Source organism: Callithrix jacchus, chromosome Y (assembly GCF_049354715.1).
Source record: "Callithrix jacchus isolate 240 chromosome Y, calJac240_pri, whole genome shotgun sequence".
Taxonomy (NCBI): domain Eukaryota; kingdom Metazoa; phylum Chordata; class Mammalia; order Primates; family Cebidae; genus Callithrix; species Callithrix jacchus.
The window spans coordinates 15,187,501-15,215,000 of record NC_133525.1 but is presented as its reverse complement, the minus strand read 5'-3'; the positions used below and the strand labels follow the sequence as shown (position 1 = coordinate 15,215,000).

The window sequence follows — 27,500 nt, the reverse complement described above, 5'->3', positions numbered from 1 at the left end:
CGCGCCAGACGGGACGCCACACGCACCCAGCCTTCAAGCGACGACCTCCCCAACGGCGAGGACACAGGGCCCGGCCCGGCGGGACCCTCCCCCGACTCAGAGGGGGGAGGCGCGGGCCACAGTAGGCGACGAGCGGCGCTCGGTCCCCACCGCGGAGACCGGCGGACCCCACTTCTCCCCGCCACCGAGGAGGAAGAGGGAACTCTGCCTACACACGAGCGAATCCAATCGCCACGCGGAAGCGCTACCACAACGCAGAGAGAGGCGGCGGGCCGGGGGAGTCCGGTACCCCCAAAGCACACCTCTGGGATCGCTAGAGAAGGCTTTCTCACCGAGGGCGGGTCACACTCCCCCACCCACCGGTCGCCCCTCGCCGGGCCGCCCACGGAGGCGCTCAGGGACACCCAGGGAAGGGAGGGATGAGGTCTACGGCGAGAGGAGCGGAACCCGAGGCACCCCCTCAACCCCGCGTCGAGGGGCACAAAACCTCGATCGATCGCCTCGACGACAACCCTCCGACGAGCTGAGCGCTTCTCCTCGGGACCCACACGCAGACCCCATGGCGGCAACCGGAGGAGGGGGCCCCGGGGGCGGGAACGACACCACCGCTCGGCCTCGGGCACCTGAGGGACAACCCGGAGCGCTCCAGGAGCACCGCAAAAGGCCCAAGCCGAGCCAACGCTCGCACCACCCCGGCGAGGGCAGCACGACGGGCCATCGGGACGAGCCCCCCACCGCCGCGGAGAGGGGCCGCCCCCGACAAGGCAACAACCACAGGAGGCGAGAGCGAGGGATGCCTGCCGCGTCAGAGGACCCCACCGGCCCCCGCCAGGCGGAGAACGGGGGAGCACGGCGAGGTCGGGCCGGATTCCGTACCCCCTACACCTCCCGATCCAGACCCCACAGGCAGGGTGCAGGAGAGGCAAGGGGGCCCCCGCGGGCGGGACGAGAAGAGCGGTCCCATTCACCGAGAATGTCCGTCCCTCGCCCACCGCGGATCGGTCGCGGCCCGGGAGAGCGTGACGTCACCACATCGATCGGAAGAGACCCAGAGCGGGGCGAAGGAGTCAACCTCAGCAAAGCCACGGAGCCCACGGGCCCGAGGCCGGCCAGCCCCGCTCCGGGGAAGGGACGGCGGACAACCCCAGAGGAGAGGAGGACGCCTGACACGCACGGCACGGAGCCAACGGAACGGGGTCGTCGCGACCGCCCCAGGTGCCCGCAGCAGGGAGCGCACACGCAGGCAGACGGGAGCCCGCCCGCCCGCACCGGCCTTTCCCCGCCACGCCCAGGTGAGTCGGAAGAGACCCGGGCCCAGGGCGGCACCAGGGAGCCGGGACACTCAGACGGATGCACGGGAGGCAAGGCACACGGGCCCCAGCCGGCGGCTCAACCCAGAGCAGGGCCGGCTAGCCGGGTCACCGGTAGACCAGAGACCCCCCACGCATCCAGAGGCCCGACCTCTCCAGCGACGGGTCGCCAGAGGACAGCGTGTCAGCAATAACCCGGTGGCACAAAACGACAACTCAGAGTGAAAGATACACCCCGCCCAGGGGGCAGGGGGTCTAGTCACCGGCCACACCGCCGACTCAGAAATGCGTGACACGGACATCTGTCCCCAAAAAGGCCACCATCACAGCCAGACATGGAGCACCCAGGGCTGTCTGGTCGACCTAAACACACACACACACACACACACACACACACACACACACACACACACACACACACACCAGGGAGCAGCCCTTCCCGGGCACGCCCTCCGGGCCACCGGTGCCACGCAGGGGCCGGCCCGTGCCTTCAGAAACAGACTCTTTCGGCCGTCCCCTCACACGCGAGGGACACACGACACGAGGGACCGAAGGCGCTCAGGGACCACTCTCCGACCACGAAGGCGGACTCGGAAGTAAAGCGTCACAGCAGAGGGACCGCGGCCAGGCGCGGCACCCCGGGAGGACGGCGCAGGAAGGCCACCGACTCCCCACAGGGACTCGGGAAAGAAATCCGGCGGGTGGGTGGGTGCCTCTGGCGGCCAGGGCCCGCGCTGGCCCGCCACAGGGCCGTGGAGTGGCGTCCCCGGCCACCCGCGCCACGCCCGGAGGGTCCCCGCGGGTCGCGGGTCGGGCCTCGGGAGCTACGGCGTACTGGTCGACCGGCCCGGGCAGCCCCGACACCTCGCTCGGGCCTGGAAACTCGGCGACAGCCTGCCCCCATACAGCCCTGCACGCCCGAGCTCTGACTCACAAGTGACTCGCCAGAGCTCTGGCGCCACAGGGACAGCCCCGCTGACGGCCGCAGGCTTTCCGGAGCAATGACTAGCTCACAGCGGGGACGGTCCCCTCCCTCGGCAGCTGTCACCGGAGCTCCAGAAGCCAAGAAAACCATATAAAAGCGGCCGCCAGATGGAGCCCGACAACCGGCGACGACCAGGTCCCCAAACCTGTCACCGAGAGAGATCCAGATGGCAGGGCGGCCGGCGGACGGCAAAACCGAAACCGTGAGTCGAGAAAAGTCTGGCCGAGGCCGAAGACACAGCCCCTCCACCCCAACCCCACAGAAACCGTCCTCCAAACGTGTCTCTGCGTAGACCGAGACAGGCTCCAAAGACAAGCCCACGACGTGTGGCTGTTTGGACATGCATCTCGGAGGGAGAAAGAACACACAGGACTCGGTCGCGAGTCGTTCAGGTGACAGAGAGACACAGAATGAGGACACTTTCACAATCAAACCTGGGGTGTGGGGGAGGGAGGGAGGGAGGGAGGGAGGGAGGGGGGATAGAAAAAAGACACATGGAGGAAGGAGAGAGGGAAGAAAGGAAGCAGGGTGGGGGGAGGAAGGACATGGAGAAAACAGAAATTTTAAAATCTGGAGAAAATAGATGATGAAAGACAGGTGGAAAATGAAGAAAGATGAAGAAGAGAAAGAATGAGGAAAGAGGTGAAGGAAAAAAGGGCGAAAGAGACAAAAAAAGTATAAAAGACAAAGAAAGAGAGAAAAAAAGGAAAGGAACAGAAAAAAGGAAAGAAGGGAGGGAGGGAGGGAGGGAGGGAGGGAGGGAGGGAGGGAGGGAGGGAGGAGGGAAAGAAAGAGAAAAACACAGAGCAAGAAGAAAGGAAGGCAGAAAGAAGAGGCTAATGCCATTTTCGGCATTAGCCCCCACCTGCATTTAGGTAAAAATCTAAAAAAAGGGAAAAAGAAAAGAAAGGAAGGAAGGCAGAGAGAAGAAAGAAAGAAAATAGACAAAATGAAATTTCTTGCTAAACATAATCGGGCCTGGCGACAGAGCTAGGCTCCATCTCGAAAGAAAGGCAGGGAGACAGAAAGAAAGAGCAACAGAGAAAGACAGACAGACAGACAGAGAAAAAGAGAGAGAGAGAGAGAGAGAGAGAGAGAGAGAGAGAGAGAGAGAGAGAGGCCAAGCAAGGTGGCTCATGCCTGTCATCCCAGCACTTTGGGAGGCCGAGGCGGGCGGATCACAGGGTCAGCAGTTCGAGACCAGCCTGGCCAAAACGTTGAAACCCCGTCTCTACTAAAAATACAAAAATTACCTGGGCGCGGTGGCACACGCCCGCCATCCCAGCCACTCAGGAGGCTGAGGCAGGAGAATCGCTTGAACCATGGAGGCCGGAGGTCACCGTGAGCCGAGATCGCGCCATCGCACTCCAGCCTGGGTGACAGGCTGAGACTCTGTCTCAAAAGAAAAAAGAAATAAAAAATAAAAAAAGAAAAAGAAAGGCCACACAAGAAACACAGAAACATCTAAAGAAACACAGGAACAATGAACGAAACCCAGAAACGACAAAAGAAACAAACAAGAAAGAAAGAAAGAAAGAAAGAAAGAAAGAAAGAAAGAAAGAAAGAAAGAAAGAACTGGAAAAGGCAATTAGGAAGAGAGAAACAAAGGAGAAAGGATAGACAGATTTCCTTTCGAAAGATCCTCTAACAGCATAGTAAGGCCCAGGGAGGGGCTGCGACCCACCTTCCACCTTACGAATACGGTTGGCCAGGAAAATATAAATACCACGTGTAACGTCACCGTTAAACGTGACTATGAGCCGGGCGCGGTGGCTCACGCCTGTCATCCCAGCATTCTGGGGGGCTGAGTCGGGTGGGCCACCTGAGGTCAGGAGTCCAACAACAGGCTGACCGACATGGTGAAACCCCGTCTCTGCTAAAAATACCAAAAAAAAAAAAAAAAGGGACCCACTTCCGTTACTTGCTGCTGTGGACGATAGGCAGCTGGGGTCGGTGAAGGATTCCAAGATGGCTGGGCGAAAACTTGCTCTAAAAACCATTGACTGGATAGCTTTTTGGGAGATCATACCCCAAAACCAAAAGGCCATTGCTAATTCCCTGAAATCCTGGAATGAGATCCTAACCTCCAGGTTGGCTGCTTTACCTGAGAATCCACCATCTATTGACTGGGCTTACTACAAGGCCAATGAGGCCAAAGCAGGCTTGGTGGATGACTTTGAGAAGAAGTTTAATGCCCTGAAGGTTCCTATACCAGAGGATCCATATACTGCCCTGGTGGATGCTGAAGAAAAAGAAGATGTGAAGTCTTGTGCTGAGTGGGTGTCTCTCTCAAAGGCCAGGGTTGTAGAATATGAGAAAAAGATGGAGAAGTATAAGAACTTAATTCCATTTGAACAGATGACCATTGAGGACTTGAACGAAGCTTTCCCAGAAACCAAATTGGACAAGCAAAAGTATCCCTATTGGCCTCACCAACCAATTGAGAATTTATAAAATTGAGTCCAGGAGGAGGCTCTGGCCCTTATATTACACATTCTGGACATTAAAAATAAAAGTAATTATTAAAAAAAAAAAAAAAAAAAAAAAGAACCTCTTTAATTTTAATGTTAAAAATAAAAAAGGAAAAGAAAAACAAATTCTCCGGACGTGGTGGCACATGCCTGTAACCCCAGCCACTCAGGAGGCAGAGGCAGGAGAATCGCTTGAACCCCGGAGGTGGAGGTCACCGTGAGCTGAGATCGCGCCATCGCACTCCAGCCTGGGTGACAGAGTGAGACTCTTGTCTCAAAATAAAGAAAAAAGGAAAAAAGAAAGAAAGAAGAAAGAAAGAAAGAAAGAAAGAGAGAGAGAGAGAGAGAGAGAGAGAGAGAGAGAGAGAGAGAAAGGAAGGAAGGAAGGAGCCGGTCGCGGTGGCTCAAGCCTGTAATCCCAGCTCTTTGGGAGGCCAAGGTGGGTGGATCACGGGGTCAAGAGATAGAGACCATCCAGGTCAACATGGTGAAACCCCGTTTCTACTAAAGATACAAAAAATTAGCTGGGCATGCTGGTGCGTGCCTGTCATCCCAGCTACTCAGGAGGCTGAGGCAGGAGAATTGCCTGAACCCAGGAGGTGGAGGTTGCGGTGAGCTGAGATCGCGCCATTGCACTCCAGCCTGGGTAACAAAAGGGAAACTCCATCTCAAAAAAAAAAAAAAAAATACCACACAAGAAACACAGAAACAACGAAAGAAACACAGGAACAACGAACGAAACACAGAAAACGACAAAAGAAACAAACAAGAAAGAAAGAACTGGAGAAGGCAATTAGGGAGAGAGAAACTAAAGGAGAAAGCACAGACAGATTTCTTTTCGAAAAATCCTCTACCGGCATAGTAAGGCCCGGGGAGGGGCTGCGACACACCTTCCACCTTAGGAATATGTTGGCCAGGAAAATAAAAATGCCACACGTAAGGTAACCGTTAAAAGTGACAATGAGCCGGGCGCGGTGGCTCAGGCCTGTCATCCCAGCACTCTGGGGAGGCTGAGGCGGGTGGGCCACCTGAGGTCAGGAGTCCAACAACAGGCTGGCCAACATGGTGAAACCCCGTCTCTGCTAACAATACAAATAAACTTCTTTAATTTTAATCAAAGAAAGAAAGAAAGAAAGAAAGAAAGAAAGAAAGAAAGAAAGAACTTCTCCGGGCGTGGCAGTGCATGCCTGTAACCCCCAGCCACTCAGGAGGCTGAGGCAGGAGAATCGCCTTAACCCGGGAGGCAGAGGCCGCCGCGAGCCGAGATCGTGCCCTCGAACTCCAGCCTGGGTGACAGAGTGAGACTCTGTTTCCAAAAAAAAGAAGAAAAATGACTATGAGGGCCTGGGCCAGGGTGGTTGAGTGAGTTTACCTAGGGAGGGAGGGAGGGAGGGAGGGAGGGGTGGCGGGTGGGGAGGGGGGGAGAGAGAGAGAGAGAGAGAGAGAGAGAGAGAGAGAGAGAGAGAGAGAAAGAGAAAGAGAAAGAAAGAAAGAAGGGGGGATATGCCTGAGTGGAAGGAGAGAAACCAAGGGGAGCAGGAGGGGACACAAAGAGGAAGGGGAAGGGACGGAGGCACAGTAGGTTATTCTAAAATGTATTCAAGACTGGGGTGGGGGTGGGCACGGAGGGCAACTCAGGAAACAAGCCGACTCCAGCAATGACACCTAATTCATGATTGCTGGCATCGCTGCCTCGAAAGGGGGGCACCGCATGTTTCTTCCTCCACACTCATTCGATGATTTCTGGGAAACGCCATTTACGAGCACACTCTGGACATCTACCTGCTTTCGCTACATCTGGGGAGAATCGGGAAAGTCCCCACTAACGACAAGGCCTAAAGTGGAGCTGTCATCCACAAAACCCAGGCAGAAGGGTCCATATGGGTTAAGAAAGACACCAAGAAAGAAAGGGAAACAACGGATCAAAGAGAAGAACAATCGGGCCCGGCCAGGGTCTCCAGGGGTCGTCTGGGCAACGAGGGAGTCGGGGGTGGGGGTGGGGGTGGGGGTGGGGGACGAATGGACTAAGGGAGGGCGGGCCTCTAAGTGGGGGGAGGTGGGGGGCGGGTGGCAGAGAGAAGCCACAGTCTCTCCTGACGGTGGGCGGGCGGCCAGAGCGTCCCGTCACGCCGCCTAGACTTCGGAGAACCGGTGACCGCTAGGTGACGCCCGATGACAACATATGCAAGTGTCAGCCCGGCACCCTCCCAGGCATTTCCCCCACAACTAATGGAGCGGAGACCCTGAGGGGGAAGGAAGCACCGTGACTCGGCAATACGCGCAGAAACACACGCACCTACGTACGTGCGTAGGTACGTAAGTACGCACGCACGCACGCACGCACGGACGTACCCACGCACGCACTCACACGCACGGCGTATCCCACAGAATAGCAGAGTGTATACCGTGATAGCGAGAGGGCCCACGCCATTTTCTTCTCTAGTAACAAAAGAAAAAGCAGGCCGAGGCCCGGCGGCCCACGCCCCTCACCCCAGCACTCCGGTAGTCAGAGGCAGAGGCGGGCGGGTCACCCGGGGTCAGGAGTTCCGAACCATCCCCGTCAACATGGCGAAACCCCCGCCTCCAGGCCCTCGAAAGGCCGGGCAGGGGCAGGAGAATCGCTGGAACTCGGGAGGTGGAGGTCGCAGTGAGCCAAGATCTCACCACCGACCGCACTTCAGCCTGGGCGACAGAGCGAGACTCCCGGGGCGGGGGGGTGGTGGGGGGGATTCGCTTCCCTCTTTAGGTGACCACGCACCGTGACACGTACACAGAGAGCTCGGAAGGTACACAGGCTCTGACCTCCTCTCTGTGGTTTTGAGTCGGTCTGGCGATATTTTCCAGGCCTTCCGTTTCCCCGTAAGCAGTCACAGAAATGAAAACTCCCTCCTTTCCCAATTCGTCTTCAGCTCATCATCAGGCCGCAAGAATAAGCAGCCCGACCCGACCCGACCCGACCCGACCCTCCCGCTGGGTCCGGGAGCAATTGCACTCCAGCCCGGGCGACAGAGCGAGCGAGCGAGCGGAACCTCTGTCGCAGAAGAAAACAATTAAAAAGAAGGAAGATAGATAGATAATCAGCCGGCCGTTTTGTGTCGTGCTGCGTCCTGGCACCCGCCCGGGCCGGTAGGCCCAGCTCCTCAGGGGCTGAGTCAGGGGAGCATCTCTCTAAGCCCACCAGTCAGTTCAAGGTCACAGTGACCTACGTACGATCGGCCTGGGCGACACAGGGAGACCCCATCTCTAAAAAAGTACATGGAAGCGTGGACGGTCGTAGAAGACATACAAGGAGGTGGCGGAGCACGGGAAGGCTCCGCTCGTTCCTGAAGACCAGAGCACAGCCGGGTGCGGTGGCTCAAGCCTGTCGTCCCAGCACTTTGGGAGGCCGAGGCGGGTGGATCACGAGGTCGAGAGATCGAGACCAACCTGGTCAACGGGGTGAAACCCCGTCTCTGCTAAACATACCGGAAAATAGACAAATAAATAAATTAGCTGGGCACGGTGGCACGTGCCTGTAATCCCAGCTACTCGGGAGGCTGAGGCAGGAGAATTGCCTGAACCCAGGAGGCGGAGGTTGCGGTGAGCCGAGATCGCGCCATCGCACTCCAGCCTGGGTAACGAGAGCGAAACTCCGTCTCAAGAAATTAAAAAAGACCAGAGCACACAAACAGGACCATCCGCTTGAGGTAGCCACCGTTCCGAATCACGGCGGAGGCCTCGAGGATTTCAGAGCAAGGCCCTGCCGTCATCTGCGGCACCCGACCTCGCCTGTAAATATTTCCGGAAACCGACTCGTCCGTCCATTCATTCACTCACTCATCCATCCATCCATCCATCCATCCATCCATCCATCCATCCATCCAGTAGGGAGGAAGGAAGAGAAAAAAGAAAAAGAATGAGGCCGGGTGTGGTGGCTCATGCCTGTAATTCAAGTACTTTGGAGGCCAAGGCGTGCAGATCACCTGAGGTCGGGAGTTCAAGACCAGCCTGACCAACATGGTGAAACCCCATCTTTTTTTTTTTTTCCAATAAATAAATAAATAAAAGAAAAGGAAGAAAGGGGGGGAGGGGAGGAAGAGAGAGAGAGAGAGAGAAGGAGAAGAAGAAGAAGAAAGAGGAGGAGGAGGAGGAGGAAGAGGAGGAGGAGGAGGAGGAAGAGGAGGAGGAGGAGGAGAAAAGAAATAAAAAGAGGGCAGCGCACCATGGCTCACGCCTATAATCCCAACACTTTGGGAGACTCAGGTGGAAGAATCGCTTGAGCCCAGGAGTTTGAGACCAGCCCTGGCAACACAGCGAGCCCCCGTTTGTACTAAAAAATCAAAACAATTAAAAAGTTAGCCGGGCATCGTGATGGCAGGCACCTGTATAGTTCTAGCTGTTTTGGAGCCCGAGGTGGGAGGATTGCTTGAGGTCGGGAAGTGGAGGCTGCCATGGGCCTTGGCCAGACAAATGCACCGCAGCCTGTTTCCCGGGCTGGTCTTCAACTCCTCAGCTCTAGCGAAGCACCTGCCTCACCTCCAAACTTGCACCCACCACATTCATCCGTCCCGGAGGTGTCTGTGACAGATTTTAGTAGGGGAGCATTCATTTCTAAATACCAGAGCAGATCAACAGGACCATCCGTTTGAGACAGACACCACCATTCTGAATCACAGCAGAGGCTTTGAGGATTTCAGAGCAAGACCCTGCTGCTATCTGCAGATAACCACCCTTCTTTCGAGGGACAGGGCTCTGTCAGGTAGCCTCTGGCTGTAAACCAAAGGCCCAACCACGGGGCCATAAAGTTAACCATGTTAGCCGAGCCGCTCATAACGCACCGAGCATAATCCCAGCACTTTGGGAGGCTGAGACGACGGGTGGATCACTTGAAGTCAGGGGTTCGAGACTAGCCTGCTGACCAGGGCAAAACCCCGTCTCTACTACATACACAAAAGTTAGCCGGGTGCGGTGGCACGCACCTGTAGTCCCAGCTACTCACTCGGGAGGCCGAGGCGGAAGAATCGCTTTGACTCGGGAGTCGGAGGTTGAAGAGAGCCGCGATCACGCCACTGCACTCCAGGCTGGGCGACAGAGGAAGACTCCGTCTCAAATAAGAACAATAGCAAGAAGTATAATAATAATAACGACGTTAAATTAAATGTAGAAAAACAAGAAATCACACATAATTTGTAGCGTCATTGCTGCCTCAAAAGGCGAGAAGCATAGGTTTGTGTCACCATGGGTTTTCTTTGTTCCTGAAAAATTGCTCATTCATTCATTCATTCATTCGTTCGTTCAATTCTATTTTATTCTGTTCCATTCTATTCTATTCTATTCTAGCGTGTGTGTGTGTGTGTGTGTGTGTGTGTGTGTGTGTGTGTGTGTGTGTGGCTTTCTTCTGTTTTCTAAATATGGGGTTTCTTTTTTCTAAAGATGGCCAGGCTGGTCTTGAACTCCTGACCTCAGGTGATCCACCCACCTCGGCCTTTCAAAGTGCTAGGATGACAGGCGTGAGCCACCGCGCCCGGCCTTATTCTAATATTTTGGAGAAGCAGTCTTTCTCTGTCACCCAGGCTCAGTGCAACCTCCGCCCCCTGTGGGTTCAAGCAATTCTCCTACCTCAACCTCCCGAGTGAGTGAGCAGCTGGGACTACACTACAGGCACGTGCCACCACGGCCCCCTAACTTTTCTGTATTTCCAGTAGAGGCAAGGGTTTCACTATGTTGACCATGCTGGTCTCGACCTCCTGACCTCTGATCCACCCGCCACAACCTCCCAGGCAGGCTTGAGCCACCACCACGCCTGGCCTATTTATTCTTTTATCCTTAACTTTCCAGAAGGCTAGTTGCTTAAGCTTTCTAATTATTTTATTAATATTACTAATACCCTGATAACACTCCTAAAATAGCAATAGTTACATAATTGTATAGAACTGTCCTTGGATGATAAAGCACTTTTATTTCACATCAAGACAGCAATTACTTTAGATCATAATATGTCCACGCTAGACACCTGAAATTATACCTAGCACTATCTTTCTATGACTAAAAATTCAGAAATGCATACTGAACAGAAGATCCTTATCAAAATGATTTACGAGTCTTACAATTATCCTTTAATTCTTGCCGGGTATTGTTACTGCTATTTTGTGCATTAAAAACTGGAAAACAAAACAAATGACAAAAATGACATGAACTCCAGGTAGGGCTAGCTAGGTTCCTCAGGTCCATTTTCTTCAGTACTTTCAATAACATATGAAGTGTTATGAAGCTTGCCCCATGGATTTTTCAACTGCATACTATAACCTGAAGGGTTAGGGAAAAGTCCGAGAAAGGGTCCTTTGAAGTAAAAATTAATTTAAAGGGACAAAACCCACACAGTAATAGAAACAGAATATTAATTTTGTTCTCTATGGCAAAAATAGCCAACACGGTCAAGAATACTTTATGAGTCAGGTTGCAAAAGTGACAATTTTAGAAAACTCTATTAAGAGAAATTGACAGAGGGGGAGGTGGGGAGGGATAGCCTGGGGAGAAATGCCAAATGTGGGTGAAGGGGAGAAGAAAAGCAAAGCACACTGCCATGTGTGTACCTACGCAACTGTCTTGCATGCTCTGCTCATGTACCCCAAAACCTAAAATCCAATAAAAAATTAAAAAAAAAAAAAATGGACAGAATAAAATCTGATTTCTCACACTCTAAAAACTGATGAAAACTAAACTGGCTTCACCAAAAACAGTCAATCTCTATGGTAACACTGTAACTCTCAGGTTGAGTAGCTCAAAATCAATCCAATCTCCAGCAAGACAAAGTTTAGCCTTTCTGTTCATTTAGGAGGATATTCTTTTTATCTGATCAAAGAACAATGAGACCCGGGGGTCAGAATGGCGATTCCCTAGGCAACAAGGGAGGGAGGAACGCGAAGATGGGGGCGGGGGCGGGGGCAGCGGACAAGTCACAGTTGCCCCGGGCTGTGCGCAGGCGGCCTGAGTGTTCTTCCTCCATGAGGCCTCGGTTTTCAGAGTGCCTTCTTTCTTCCTCCGTGAGGCCTCGGTTTTCAGAGTAACGGTGGCCACTAGGGGATGCCCGAAGTCTGCCTGCCAACAGAGAGTGTCAACCAGGAATGAACTGGGATCGCCAGGAACGGGAGCGGGAGAGGGGAAGAATGGAGCCCTCCCCCCACCACAGCACAGTGGGGCCGCCGTGCCCTCCCAGGCAGTTGCCACAAGCAATCGACCAGCGCCTTAGGGAGACACAGCCTAAGTCCCCACCCATCGGATTATGTGAAACTTCCTTCCAGAGAGAAGAGACCGACTGGAAATTCTCTCCGTCAAGGTCGAAACCTAAAAGGATCACTGGCACACCCACCAGGCCCAAGACAATTTTGAAAAGAGTTGTTTCAAAATGGAAGAGCAGTTTCTGTGTTTGGGGTACATCCGTATATTTCCGTATAACAAAATTAGTTGTTTTAAACATGACGCTTTAAAAGAAAAAAAAAAAAAATTTTTTTTTTTTTAACTCCTTACCTGTACAGTCCTGCGATAGGCAGACCACGGGACTCGTCAGCTCAGAGTCCGTGAGGCCAGAAGCTGACATCCTGCATGTCTACTCAGAATGAATGAACGAATGAACGAGTTTATTTATTTACTTTGAGACACAGTCTCGCTCTGTCCCCTAGGGTGCAGGGCAGGCAATGGCACGATCTAGGCTCACTGCAACCTCTCCGTCCCGGGTTCAAGTGATTCTTTCTGCCTCAGCCTCCCGAGTGGCTGGGAGTACAGGCATGTGCCACCACGCCCGGATGACTTTTGCATTTTTAGTAGAGACGGAGTTTCACCATGTTAGCAAGAATGGCCTCGATCTCCTGACCTCGTGATCCGCCCACCTCCCAAAGTGTTGGGGTTGATTACACGCGTGAGCCAGCCACCGCACCCGCCCGGGCCTGTAGTCCCAGCTACTCGGGAGGCTGAGGCAAGAGAATTGCCTGAACCCAGGAGGCGGAGGTTGCGGTGAGCCGAGATCGCGCCATTGCACTCCAGCCTGGGTAACAAGAGCGAAACTCCGTCTCAAAATAAATAAATAAACAAAGTTAAAAAAAATTAAATGCTGTATTCTGTTAGCTTTGCTTTGTACCCTGAGAAGGACATAATATAGCTGTTGTCTGTCTGTCTGTTTGTGACAGGGTCTCGCTCTGTCTGTCGCCCAGGGTGAAGTGCCTCCAAGTAGCTGAGACTACAGGCACGGACCCCGGGGTTTGGCCATGTAGCCCCAGGTTGGTGGTGGAGCTCCCGTGCTCAAGAGATCTTACTGCCTCTGCCTCCCAAAGTGTTGGGGTTACCGGCATGAGCCACCGCACCCGGCCTGACTCAATACCAGGAAGGGCCAGGATCTGCCAAGGCCTGTGTTCCAAAGTGGGGACAGTGGATCCCATGGTAGAGGGAGCCATCGGTCCACACTGAGCTCCGGCCAGCCCCAGGCCCCACCATGCAGACCAAATCAGAAGGAACAGGGTCCCTCGTCCTACACACCGCATCCCTTCACTGAACTTGGGAGCGGATCCATTTCCCAAACATGAGGTGGCTCTCAGTTTGAAACGGGTCACAAGGGGCCTGGCTTTCCCGAGTCGGCAGGATAACGAAGTCCTTCCGTGACATAGAACGAGGTGTGGCTCGAATCTAGATTCTCCAGTTAAAACCAAGGAAGATGGCCAGGAGCGGTGGCTCGTGCCTGTCATCCCAGCACTTTGAGAGGCCAGGCCGAGGTGGAAGTATCAGGAGGTCAGGAGTTTGAGACCAGCCTGGCCAAGACAGTGAAACCCCTGCCTCTACTGAAAACACAAAAATGTTAGCTGGGCGTGGTGGCGCGTGCCTGTAATCCTAGCTACTCAGGAGGCTGAGTCAGGAGACTCGCTGGAAACCAGGGAGGCAGAGGGTGCAGTGAGCTGAGATCGTGCCACTGCGCTCCAGCCAGGGGGACAGAGCAAGACTCGGTCTCAGAAAACACACACACACACACACACCACCACCACCACCACCACCACCACCACCACCACCACCACCAAAGAAAACCAACGTGTCACACTCGATCGAGACAGACAGAGACAGAGAGAGATGAGAGAGACAGAGAGAGAGAGAGAGAGAGAGAGAGAGAGAGAGAGAGAGAGAGATGTTATATCCGAGTGACATAAAGAATGCACCGCACTCTGAAACTGAATTATGAGTCCTTTATGTTAGCCAGCGACGGAGAGGTGGCTAATGCCCAAAATTCTCTCTCAGGCCCAAAGAAAGAAAGAGTTAGGGGGTTCTTTATACACTAGTTTGAAAAAGGAGGGGGGAAACCTAGCTGAAGCAAATTTTTCACAAAAGCAGAGTAAGCAAAAAGTTAAAAGATAAAGTAGTACAGGCTGGGCATGGCAGATCACGCCTATAATCCCAGCACTTAGGGAGGCCGAGACGAGTGGATCACAAGGTGAAGAGATCGAGACCATCCTGGTCTAAACAGCGAAACCCCATCTCAACTCAAAAAAAGAAAAAAGAAAAAAAAAATTAGCTGGGCATGGTGTCACGTGCCTGTAGTCCCAGCTACTCGGGAGGCTGAGTCAGGAGACTCACTTGAAACCAGGGAGGCAGAGGGTGCAGAGAGCTGAGATTGTGCCACTGCACTCCAGCCAGGGAGACAGAGCAAGACTCGGTCTCAGCAAACACACACACACCACCACCACCACCACCACCACCACCACCAAAGAAAACCAATGAAGGTGTTTAACTCAACGTGTCGCACTCGATCGAAAGAGACAGAGTCAGAGAGAGATGAGAGAGACACAGAGAGTAACAGAGAGAGAGAGACAGAGAGAGAGAGAGAGAGAGAGACAGGGAGAGAGAGAGAGAGAGAGAGAGAGAGAGAGAGAGAGAGAGAGAGAGAGAGAGATGTTATATCCGAGTGAGATAAAGAATGCACCGCAATCTGAAACTGAATTATGAGTCCTTTATGTTAGCCAGCGACGGAGAGGTGGCTAATGCCCAAAATTCTCTCAGGCCCAAAGAAAAAAAGAGTTAGGAGGTTCTTTATACCTTAGTTTGAAACAGGAGGGGGGAAACCTAGCTGAAACAAATTTTTCACAAAAGCAGAGTAAGCAAAAAGTTAAAAGATAAAGTAGCACAGGCTGGGCATGGCATCTCACGCCTATAATCCGAGCACTTAGGGAGGCCGAGATGGGTGGATCACAAGGTGAAGAGATCGAGACCATCCTGGTCTAAACAGCGAAACCACGTCTCAACTCAAAAAGAAAAAAAAAAAGAAAAAGAAAATTAGCTGGGCATGGTGGCACGTGCCTGTAGTCCCAGCTACTCGGGAGGCTGAAGCAGGAGAATTGCTTAAACCCAGGAGGCGGAGGTTGCAGTGAGCCGAGATCGTGCCATTGCCCTCCAGTCTGGGTAGCAGCAGCGACACTCTGTCTCAAATGAGAGAAAAAAGCAAAAAAAAAAAAAAAAAAAGAGAGAGAGGAGGGATGGGGGGAGAGAGAGAGAGAGAGAGAGAGAGAGAGAGAGAGAGAGAGAGAGAGAGAGAGAGACAGAGAGCAGAGAGAGGAGGAGGAAAGGGGTACTCAATGGAGAGAGAATTACACATATCTTAGAATGCTTTTGATACCATAATCGGTGGCCCGGGTGCACTTTTAAAACAGAAACAACAGCAGCAGCGGCAGCAAAAGCCAGCCAGCCAGACAGACCGTCACAGAGACAGTATTGTTACTAAAGACAGGTTTTCACTAACACGGGGGTGGGGGGGAAGACAGAGAGAGAGAGAAAGAGAGAGGAGGGTGGATAACGAGGTCAAAAGATGGAGATCATCCTGGCCAGGCCAACATAGTGGGACCCCGCCTTCACTAACAATACAAACGTATTAGCTGAACAGGAATGTTGTCAGCAGGCTCAGGCTTCATAGCCAAAAAGCTGAAACCACCATCTGGGATGTTTTCCCGAGAGCCAGTGGTTTCACGAGGGGCCGTGTGTAGTTGTGGAAATGGAGAGGAATGTTTGGAGCTCCATATTTGAGACAGAACGGACAGGGCTCGGTCACGGGTCATTTAAGACATGGGGAGATACAGACTGAGAAAACCCTCCCAGCATCCTAGCTGAACAGAGAGGTGCACGATTTATCGAGACACTAAGTCTGGGTCACAACCGAGTCAACGGAGAAAGCAAACCCAGATTTTAGGGTTGGATTTCTCTCTCTCTCTCTCTCTCTCTCTCTCTCTCTCTCTCTCTCTCTCTCTCTCTCCCCCCCCCGCCCCTTCAGAGGGAGTCTCACTCTGTCCACCAGGCTAGAGTCCAGTGGTGCGATCTCGGCTCACTCACTGCAACCTCCGACTCCTGGGTTCAATTAAATCTCCTGCCTCAGCCTCCCGAGAACCTGGGATTGCAGGCACGCACCACCACGCCCGGCTAATTTTTGTCCTTTTTTTCCTTCTAAAGACGGGGTTTCACCATGTTGCTCAGGCCGGTCTTGAACTCACGACCCCAGGTGATCTGCCCGCCTTGGCCTCCAAAGTGCTTGGATTACAGGCGTGAGCTCCCGCGCCTGGCTAATTTTTGTCTTTCTGTAGAGACGGGGTTTCACCATGTTGGCCAGGATGGTCTCAAACTCCTGACCGCAGGTGATCCGCCCACCTCGGCCTCCCAAAGTGCTGCAGTGACAGGCAGGAGCCACCGTGCCAGGCCTGAATCTTTATCAATGTGTAACATCTTTGAGGTCTCCAAGTCCAGAAATAAACTCGCCACTTCTGCACAGGATTCTGTATGGAGATCAAATCTGAGATTCCTAAAGTAAAGAATTGAGGCCTTGGGAATGGATTGGATTAGATCTACCTGAGCTTATATTAAAATAAAAAAGAGGGAGAGGAAGAGGGAGGGGTGGAAGAAAGTGGGGGAGGGAGGGGGGAGAGAGAGAGAGAGAAGAGGAAGAAGAAGAAGAAGAAGAAGAAGAAGAAGAAGAAGAAGAAGAAGAAGACCTCATGAATTTCTAGAAAATAAGACCTTATGACTTTTGCATCCGTTGGCGACTCTAGGTAGTTTGCTGAACCTGGTTCTGTGGCCTTGCCTCTGTTTACTTTTGCACTCCAGGCCACGATGCACAGTGCCAGACCTGGGAGGAGTTCAGCCACGCTGCCTACCGAGAGAGAAGCTTTACCTCGCTGACCCTGTGAAGGCACGTGTGGTTCTCAAATACAGGCATTCTGATGGAAACTTGTGTGTTAAACACACAAGTAACAGATGATCGAGTTTGTCTGGTGTCTAAAAGAGAGCAAGCTCAAGATGGAAAGAAGACTGAGAAATTCCACAGTCAACTAACTAGTGGCACTGACCGTAGCCAGGGAATCCCTCAGTGTTACCATGGAAACTGAGTGAATGGTTTGAAATGAAGACTTTGTCATGTACTGAGGAAGTAAATATCTTTTGAAGTAGGGAAAGTGTTGGGACAGAAAATACTTTATGTAACTAAGTGGACTCTTCAGAAGCTCAGAGGTCATTTTCTGTAATTTTCTTTTGAACGTTTTCTTTAGAGAGCTAGGAATGCGAATGTTTTCAGTCAGAAAGCCTGTATTTACTTTTGGAAACTGCACAAGCGATGCATCTGTCTCCGGAACTTTGCAGATTACTTGATGTTAGGTAAAACGCACAATTGTTTCTTTCTGGCAGATTCGTAACAGTAACTTGAAAATGAGATATTACGAAAAGCCAATGCTTCCTTAAATTTAGTTCATCTTTCTTTCAAAGAACATTCAATGTAACCGTTGTGTTGGATCGAGGTATTTCTTTTGGAGCATAAAATGTATGCCGTCGATGACCAATAGACATAAAAGATGGTCATCGGAACAAACTCCGCACCACAGTGCGCATTGTTACGAATGCCGTGCACCTGAGTATGTCTAGTAGTGTGGCCTCAATTATATCTAACAGGAATTGACTAACCAGTATGCTTTGCCTTCTCTCTCTCTGTCTCTCTCTCTCTCTCTCTCTCTCTCTCTCTCTCTCTCTCTCTCTCTCTCTCTCTCCAGAGAGATACAATAAAAATACCTTTTATTATAGGGGATTGGTAGTATCAGCTCGTTGAACAATGACTTTGAATCTAGTTTTCAGTTATCAGAAGCAGCAGTTACTTGAGTGCGTGAATGCAATGACGGTCACTACACATGTACCACAACCACCATTTTACAGACATTTTCACGACGTATTTTTCATCTGCAGTTTCTCAGAAGGCCGATAGATGATCCCAACTGTCACATCATTGCATACTTCTGTCCGTCTTCTCTCTTTCTGTAACCAAAGTGTTAGGTGTGACTGTCACAACTGTCATGTTTTCCAGTAAACCGGAAGTATGATATTATTTGACACTTATGTTCGTACCCTAATTTCACCACCTAAACGTCGTGTTCACATGTTGATTCCCCAGGAATGGAATGAAGGTACTACATTGAAATACATCCTGCAGGCCAAGCGCGGTGGCTCAAGCCGGTAATCCCAGGACTTTGGGAGGCTGAGGCGGGTGGATCATGAGGTCAAGAGATGGAGACCATCCTGGTCAACATGGTGAAACCCCGTCTCTACTAAAAATACAAATCATTAGCTGGGCATGGTGGCGCGTGCCTGTAATCCCAGCTACTCGGGAGGCTGAGGCGGGAGAATTGCCTGAACCCAGGAGGCGGAGGTTGCAGTGAGCCGAGATCGTGCCATTGCACTCCAGCCTGGGGAAGAAGAAGAAAGAAGAAGAAGAAGAAGAAGAAGAAGAAGAAGAAGAAGAAGAAGAAGAAGAGGAGGAGGAGGAGGAGGAGGAGGAGGAGGAGGAAGAAGAGGAGGAGAGGAGGGGGAGGAGGAGGAGGAGAAGAAGAAGAGGAGGAGGAGGAGGAGGAGGAGGAGGAGAAGAAGAAGAAGAAGAAGAAGAAGAAGAGAATAATAATAATAAGAAGAACAGGAACAAGAAGAACAAAAACAAGAAAGAAAGAAAGAAAGAAAGAAAGAAAGAAAGAAAGAAAGACCTTATTGTTGTACCCGAGCGAGTCAAAGAATGCACCAGACTCTGAGATTGAATTATGAGTCCTTTATTATGCCAGCGACCGAGAGGTGGCTGATGCCCAAAATTCTCTCGGCCCCTAAGGAAATATTAGGCGGTCTTTTATACCCTAGTTTTAAAAGGGAGGGGGAACTTAGCTGAAGGAAATTTTTCACAAAAGCAGAGTAAGCAAAAAGTTCAAACTTAAGCTAGTACATGAGAAATAAAACAGTGCCAGGTGCGAGGGGTAAAGTTGTCACAAAAGACATACAACTTATATAGGTAACCGGGGCTCTGGGCATTGGACAGCACCTGCCCGCATTCCCAAGCTCTGCTGGTACCACTGAACTCGGCCTCTTATGAACAAATGCGTTCCCAGCGTCAGCCCGCCCCAGCTACATACTCTGGTGACATAGTGAATGGTGGGAAAATCACTAAAATGTAGAAGGTAAGATGGAGTCTGCCCAGCTCAGGAAGCTAACTGACATAAAGCCTGAACAGCTTTTAGTCTGAGAAAGAGAGAGCTAGTTTTAACTGGCAAAAAGCAGGTTATCACATTATGAAGTACAGTTTACAGGAACCGGCTGTCACTAGACATCGAGAAATCCACAAAAGCGCTAGTCAACAGCAGGAGAAAAACAGCAGCTCACACACGTCCTGGGGAAAAGATACACCGTCCTAGAATTCCGTGCCAAGGCATCACCTCCGGTCATCTTAAGGGAGCAAAGTATCGCTTTTTAGACAGCGTTTCTATTTTGGGCACAAACTACTACGGCCCAGCGTGGCGCCACGATGCCCTTCCCATTTTGCATATATGCTGGCTCGGGGAAGGAGAAAAGAAGACATCAAGAGAAAAGGTGATTGAGAGACCCAGCCAAGATGAAGCTTTCCCAGGGAGGGAGGGAGGGATGGCTGAGGAGTGAAGGGGTGAAAAAGCCCCACCACTACTGTCCAGCCCGCCCACCCGCTTGCCCACGAGGACCAAAGGCTGTGCCATCGCCCCCAGCTGCCTCTGGGGAAGTGGGACCGTGCCCCACCCCCACCCCCATCTTCAAAAACAGTGGCCACTGAGTGAGGTGAGATCTGGCCATCACCCATGCAAATGTCAACCGGCAAAGGGTGGGGGGAGGGGAGAGAGGATGGAGGCCCACGCGCCTGGCTCCAGAACGTTTCCACGCAGGGTGGTGAGAGGCGCGGCGTTGGGGGGAACCCACCTCACAAACTCAACGAGTTGGAGTAAAGGGGCGGGTGGGGGGTGCTTAAAAAATAAACCAACTCCTCATAAAGCCCAGGTAGAAGAGTCTATGCGCATGAAAGACACCAACAAACAAAGGAACACAAAGTACCGATAAAGGAACAATAGGGCCCCCACCGGGGCGGAGGTTCCCCAGGCAACGAGGGAGAGAGGGAGGGGCCTCCAGATGGGCGGAAGAGAAACCGGTTGCCCCAGGTTCTGTGAAGTCCTCGGGCTCACAGAGCTCCCTCCGCGCCACCTCGATTTTCCATTACAGTGGCCGCTAGGTGATGCCCAAAGACCACCGATGCTTGCAGGCGTCAGCACGAAAAAGAAGGGAACGCTGGATCGCTCTGGGTCGGGGTGGAGGTTGGGGGGCGGGGGCGGGGGCGGGGGCGGGGGCGGGGGCGGGGGCGGGGGCGGGGGCGGCTCAGGCACGCCGCGTCACCGGCCTCTCCCCGATCCCTCTCGGATCAGGTCGTTTCTGGGCCCAGGGAGTCCTCTCGGGTGATGCCCGCCTGCAACTAGTCGACCGGAGCCTCCAGGGGACACGGCCTAGGCACCCGCCCGTGGGTTCATCTGGAACTTCCATTCCCCTAGAGAGAAGGAAGAGGAGACCAGGGGCGGGGGCGTGTGGACGGAGGCTAGGGGTGGAGATGGGGCCTATCTAAGATGGAAGTCCAGTCCCTAGCGTTTCCGAGTGGACTCCAGACCCACCACCTCAGAGTGTCAATATCCGTTACAGGGAAGCGAAGGTCCGTGAAATCCACACTCACTCCCGGAGTGAGTGGCACGATCTCGGCTCACGGCAACCTCCGCCTCCTGGGTTCCAGCGATTCTCCTGCCCTCAGGCTCCCGAGTAGCTTGGGATGACAGGCACGTACCACCCACCGTGCCGGGTGAATGTTGTATTCTTAGTAGAGACGGGGTTTCTCCACGTTGCCCCGGCGCCGGTCTCGAACTCTCGACCTCTCGCGATCCACCCACCGTCTCCTCACGAGAACATCACTGGGCCGTCCCAGCCCAGTAGCGTTACAGTGGCCATGCCTTAGAAATCACTCCCACGCACACACCGCGATAGGTCCTATGTCTAGAAATGTATGCCGCGGTCATGAGCTTTCTTCCTTAGCGCCTCCACGATTGGCTTCGCTAGGTAAGATTTTCCCTAACCGTTTATTTTTGAGTTGAGGAGTTTGTCAGGGAAATAGGAGAAGGATAGACGCCACAAGTGACAGGGAGAAAAGTCTAAAACATGCTCCTTTCATCCAAGTGGGAGCCTGGCCTCGACCTCCCCAAATCCTACACACCGAGTGGGGAAACCCAGCAGGGCCCCTCTGTCCGTCTAGATTCCTCTCGGCCTCTGTAAGCACGCGCTCTTTCCTTTTCGTGGAAGAGGCAGGGCCCTCCCCCTCCCCCAGAACCGAAGGTCTCAGGACCTAGAGTCGGAGAAGATACACCCTGTGGAACCCAAGTCATCCCGGGGGGCCTTCGTTCTGCAGGGGACCCAGAAACGAAACGTGTCTGGCCTATTCTCTGATTCATCTGTCTCTGACGAGTTGACGTTTCAGGCGAACCTTCAAAGGGCCAAAGGCAAAGAGCTCTTCCTCTGCCCCTACCCGACCTTTTCGTGAGCAGCGAAGGGTGACAGTCTCCTCAGGCAGGCCCAGGTCACCAGGTATCCCGATCCATTTCTCCCCTCCCTCCCAGTGGGATTCCACCCATCCGTCTTCGGGATGGGGCGACACAAAGTCCAAGTTACTTTACCGAGTCACTAACGGAGAGAGGGGATCGAGGGAGTCAACCTATGTCAGAAATGACATAGGTTCAGAGCCTAAAAAAGGGCCGGCCGCAGTGAAAGGTGGCAGGGTGCGAGCTTGCTCCCCCCCCCCCCCCCCGGGACAGAGTCTCACCCCTGTCGCCCAGGCTGGAGTGCAACGGCGTGATCTCAGCCCAGGGCAACCTCCGCCCCCCAGGTTCAAGGGATTCTCCTGCCTGCCTGCCTGCCTGCCTGCCTGCCTGCCTGCCTGCCTGCCTGCTTGCCTCAGCCTCCCGGGTTGCTGATATCACAGGCATCCCCCACCACACGCCCGGCTAATCATTTGTACATTTAGTAGAGACGGGGTTTCATCAGGTTGGCCACGCTGGTCTCGCTCGAACTCCTGACCTCAAGTGATCCTCCCTCCTGGGCCTCCCAAAGTGCTATAGGATGACGGGCGTGAGCCACCGCTCCCCGCCCGCGCGCTTGCTCTTCAAGGGTGAAGTGCTGGCGGCTCACGCCCGTCATCCCAGCACTTTGGGAGGCCCAAGAGGGCGGATCACTTGAGGTCAGGAGTTCGAGGCCAGCCTGACCAACATGGCGAAACCCCATCCCTCCTGAAAATAGGAAAAGTAGCCGGGGGGCGTGGTGGTGCGCGCCCGTCATTCCAGCTACCGAAGGACGAAGCAGAAAAGGAGACTCTTCCAGCCAGCCCCACCGCGTCCCCCCACCCCCAGCCACAGCCACAGCCAGCCTTCTTGTGGGGCGGCGCCTGCCGAATGGAGTGGAGCCCGAGGCCATGGGAGCCATCACCTCCGACTCCAGAAGGGAAACAGGGCTGTCTGCCTTTGAATGGGGCTCTAGAAGGCGGCTCGGCTGCCGCTTCCGAAGCGATGCGCCTCCCTTCGCCTGGCACAGAGCGAGGCTCCGTCTCAAAAAGAAGAAGGAGAAAAAAGAAGAAAATATTAGCACGTCAGTTGTGGTCGCGAATCAGTCCCCGGAGGCCAGGCACAGTGTGGCTCGAGCCCATCCATCATCCCAAAACTTTGAGACGCCAGGTCGGGAGGATTGCAACGAAGTGATGAGACCCTGCCTGTAGAAAGGGTCTACAGACAGGGTCTCATCACTTCGTTGCAATTGATCTGTTTGTTTGTTTGTTTTGAGACGGAGCTTCGCTCTCGTTACCCACCAGGCTGGAGGGCAATGGCACGATCTCGGCTCACCGCAACCTCCGCCTCCTGGGTTCAGGCAATTCTCCCGCGTCAACCTCCCGAGTAGCCAGGACTACAGGCACGCAGCACCATGCCCAGCTAATTTCTGTATTTTTAGTAGAGACGGGGTTTCACCCGGTTGACCAGGATGGTCTCGATCTCTCGAGCTCGTGATCCACCCACCTCGGCCTCCCAAAGTGCTGGAATTCTAGGCGTGAGCCACAGCGCCCGGCCTAGAAAACATTGAAAAACTGATCTGAGGGGCCGGGCCCGGTGGCTCACGCCTGTCATCACAGCACTTTGGGAAGCCGAGGCGGGCGGATCACCCGAGGTCGGGAGTTGCAGACCAACCTGGTGAAACCCCGTCTCAGAAAAATGAATGAATGATCTGATCACAGTGGCATGTGCCTGTGGTCCCAGGTACTCTGGAGGCTGAGGCGGAGGAATGTCTTGAACCAAGGAGTGTCTAGACTGCAGTGAGTGAGCTACGATGGCACCACTGCACTCCAGCCAGGGCGACCGAGTGAGACACTGTCTCTAGATCAATAAAACAATTGGAAGGAGCTCTCTCTGTCTTACTTTCAATGGGTGTCTCTTTAGGCCAGGTGAAAAACAAGAAAGAGAGAGAGAGAGAGAGAGAGAGAGAGAGAGAGAGAGAGAGAGAGAGAGGAGAGAGGAGAAAGAGAGGAGAGAGGAGAGAGAGAGAGAGAGAGAGAGAGAGAGAGAGAGAGAGAGAAAGAGAGGAAGGGGGGGAGAGAGAGAGAGAGAGAGGAGAGAGGAGAAACAGAGGAGAGAGGAGAGAGGGGGAGAGAGAGAGAGAGAGAGAGAGGAGAGAGGAGAAAGAGAGGAGAGAGGAGAGAGAGAGAGAGAGAGAAAGAAAGGGAGGGGGGGAGAGAGAGAGAGGAGAGAGGAGAAACAGAGGAGAGAGGAGAGAGAGAGAGAGAGAGAAAGAGGGGGGGGGAGGGAGAGAGAGAGAGAGAGAGAGAGAGAGAGAGAGAGAGAGAGAGAGAGAGAGAAGGTGTTGGGAGGCGTGTCTGCTTGATGACTAAAACTACACAAACCCAAACAAGGGGAACACAATGCGTAGGTGTGTAGGATTTGGTAAATAAATCCCGTTTTCTTTTCTTCTCCGGAGAACACCTGTAATCCCAACAACTCGGGAGGCCGAGGCAGGCAGATCACCCGAGGTCGGGAGTTTGAGAGCAGCCTGACCAACATGGTGCAACCCTGTCTCTCAATAACTAATCTGGGCACAATGGCACGTGTACTCTGGAGGCTGAGGTGGAAGAATGTCGAGCCAAGGAGTGTCCAGACTGCAGTGAGTGAGCTAGGATGACACCACTGCGCTGCAGAATTTAAGCCTCTCTCTGTCTCTCTGTTTCTCTCCCTTCCTCCCTCCCTCCCTCCCTCGTCTCTTTTCTCCGCCTCTCTCTCTCTCTCTCTCTCTCTCTCTCTCTCTCTCTCTCTCTCCCTCTCCCTCCCCCTCCTTTCTTTGTCACAGGATTGCCCAGGTAGGATTAACAGGTAGCTGCCGCCATGCCCAGCGAAACTTCCTTACTATTATTATTTTAAGAGAGAGTGTCTCACTCTGTTACCCAGGCTGGATTGCCGTGGCGTGGATCTCGGCTCACCGCCACGTCGGACTCCCTGGTTCAAGTGACTGGCCTGCCCCAGCCTACCGAGTTACTGATCTAACAAGCGTACGCCACCACACCTGGCACATTTTTATGTTTTTCGTAGAGACGGGGTTTCGCCATGTTGGCCAGCCGGGTCTTGCACTCCTGGCCTCAAGTGATCCACCTGGCTCAGCCCCCGCTACGTGTCGGAATTACAGGCATGGGCCGCCTCATCCGGCTCGGCCAATCTTTTTAATATATCATAGAGACGGTGTTTCCTCAGCCATGGGGTTGTGAGATTGGTTCACTCAATATGTATAGTGCTAAAGGGGTAAATTAGTGTGATTTGTGACACGGATGTGAAAAGAGTGTGTGTGTGTGTGTGTGTGTGTGTGCGTGCGTGCACGCGCGCACACACACATGCTGTGCTGGCTGGGGGTGGGGGAGAGAGAGAGAGAGAGAGAGAGAGAGAGAGAGAGAGAGAGAGAGACCATCCTGACCAAGAGGACCTAGAAATGGTGTCTGATTTGCGTCTCTGTCTAGTCGCCCATCTGTCTGTAGGTGACTGATAATTCCACAAATGAGGGCGAGCATCATCTATTGAGCTCTTTCTTTCTCCCTCTCATGTGTGTCATCTCTGCCGTGGAACGAGGGAAAAAAAGAGGCTGTGATGGGAAGTCGTCCTGACGTCTGAGGAAGCTAAAGACAGGCTGCTGACTGAACGAAGGGCATCGTATGTGACACTCTGACGCCCGAGCCGCCTAGAAATGCATCTTAGTTTTCATGCCAGTGCTGTCAGTTTATCCTGTAAGTCAGCAAGACTGACTTACCCCCACACCCAGCAAGAACAGCACACACCCGGGTGGTCCAGTGTGGTCCCAACCGGCCCACCCAGGCCATCTGGTGAAACGGGTCGCTGGCGAATTTGAAAGCAGCCGCAATGCGGTTCCCCTGGGGAGGAGGCTCCCGGAGGGCCTTTTGGGCCTCCAGAGAGGATTTAGCACCGAAAACCGCAAATCTAACCCACCCACTGAATCTTGCTGCTCCCTCCCTCCCTCCTTACCTCCTTCCCTCCCTCCTTCCCTCCCACTGGGTCCAAGGTACAACCTGGGAGGCAGCCAAAGAAATTTCCACTGTGTGCCTTTTGTCTTTCTCTTTATTTTTAAAATAATTTTCATGTTTCAAGAGATGCTCGTTTGAAGAGGAAATTTTCACAGAGTATGAAAATTCGTCCTAAAGAACAGAGTTTCCCAACAAAGCAGAGAGAGAGAGAGAGAGAGAGAGAGAGAGAGAGAGAGAGAGATTCCGTCCAAAAACAAAACAAAACAAAAAAAAACAGGTGCACATGGCCAATGTCAGCACTTTCTGCACTATATAAATCAACTATCAGAGAGCGATCAGGCACGCCACCCTCGATGTGGCTTGTGGCACTGGAAAGAAAAGGTAGGATCGTGAGATGTGTGTGAAAATTGTCTTAGTTTGCAACGCCCGTATTATAGACTGTGTGTCCAGACCGGAAACAAGGACTGGAAAGAAACGCACAAGACAAATACGACCAGGCCCGTTCCACGTTCACGCCTGTCATCGCAGCGGTCTCAAAGGCCGACGTGGGAGAACGGCTGGAGCGCAAAGGTTTGTGATCATCTCGATCTGTCATTCGACACCACCTCCACCTGCATAAATGATCATCAGCAGCATCATCGTCATCGAAGTTTCAAAAGAAATATGTGTGTCCAGAGTGCGGACCGCAAAGCGAGACCACATGCCTACTAAGAAGGTGATAGGCAAGACACACGGGAAAGACAAACAGACAGACAGACGGACAGACGGACACGGACGGACGGACGGACACGGACGAACGGACAATAGGTAGGTAGGCAGGCAGGCAGGCAGGCAGGCAGGCAGGCAGGCCAGTAGAGATTGAGTCAGGTGCAGTGACTCAGGCCCATAACAGCACCGTGAGAGGCCAAGGCAGGCTGAATTCTGGAGAGCAGGCGTTCTGGACCAGGTGGGCGTCACGGTGGAACCTCAAACCCCATCTCACATACATACATTAAAAACAATGCAATAGTTAACCCCTGTGGTGGCGTGGTCACAGGTAGTGGGGACGGGAGGGACCTGAGGAGGGATGACGGCTTGGTCCAAACTGCGTGTGTGTGTGTGTGTGTGTGTGTGTGTGTGTGTGTCTGTGTGTGTGAGAGAGAGAGAGAGAGAGAGAGAGAGAGAGAGAGAGAGAGAGAGAGAGAGAAAGAAAGAAATGCGAGCCAGCATCCAAAGAAAGGAAGAAAGAAAGAAATGTGAGTGTTCCCCGAAATAAATAAATAAATACGAAAGTGCCTGCGTCTAAATAAATCCATTGATAGATAAATAAACAAATAGCCGGGCATGGTGTCTCAGGCCTGTCATCCCCCAGTGCTTTGGGAGGCTGAGGCGTGTGGATCGCCTGAGGTCAGCACATCGAGACCAGCCTGGCCAACGTGGTGAAACCCCCCCCCCCGTCTCTATTTAAAAAGAAATAGCAGTAAAAATAATAAAATGAATGAATGAATAAATGCGAGCCAGCCTCTACATAATCAGGCAGATAAAGTCAAGCAAGGCTGTCCCCAAATGAATGAATGAATGAATGAATGAATGTAGAGAAATACTTGAGACCCGACCTCAAACTAAATAGATGAACGAACGTAAACGTAAGAATGACATGGACACGGAAGGGTGAAGGAACCATAAGAAACAACAAAGACGGTGTGAACGGAGGTGGTCATTAAGTACCAAAGTGAATGAAATGAAATATTCGCACACACATAGATGTAGAAGAATTATTCCTTTCATTTCCTACGTCCTATCTGGTTATTTGCATATATCATACCGCATGTTATTTACAGTCTGTGAAT

At 52.8% G+C, this 27,500-nt stretch overlaps 2 long non-coding RNA genes and 2 pseudogenes across 3 annotated transcripts in view; 2 read left to right on the top strand and 2 right to left on the bottom strand.

Annotated features, from left to right (window-relative positions):
- The window catches only part of LOC144581285 (uncharacterized), a 21,641-nt gene extending 14,581 nt beyond the window's left edge, over positions 1–7,060 (bottom strand). The window contains exon 1 of the long non-coding RNA XR_013531898.1: positions 6,549–7,060. This is a non-coding gene — a long non-coding RNA (uncharacterized LOC144581285). The remainder of the gene's footprint in view (positions 1–6,548) is intronic.
- LOC144581284 (ATP synthase peripheral stalk subunit d, mitochondrial pseudogene) lies at positions 4,212–4,845 on the top strand (annotated as a pseudogene).
- Positions 7,061–15,765: 8,705 nt separating the features above from the next.
- LOC144581304 (signal recognition particle 9 kDa protein pseudogene) lies at positions 15,766–18,417 on the top strand (annotated as a pseudogene).
- Positions 18,418–25,747: 7,330 nt separating this feature from the next.
- The window catches only part of LOC144581283 (uncharacterized), a 21,643-nt gene continuing 19,890 nt past the window's right edge, over positions 25,748–27,500 (bottom strand). For both annotated transcript variants that reach the window (XR_013531896.1, XR_013531895.1), the window contains exon 3: positions 25,748–26,282. This is a non-coding gene — a long non-coding RNA (uncharacterized LOC144581283). The remainder of the gene's footprint in view (positions 26,283–27,500) is intronic.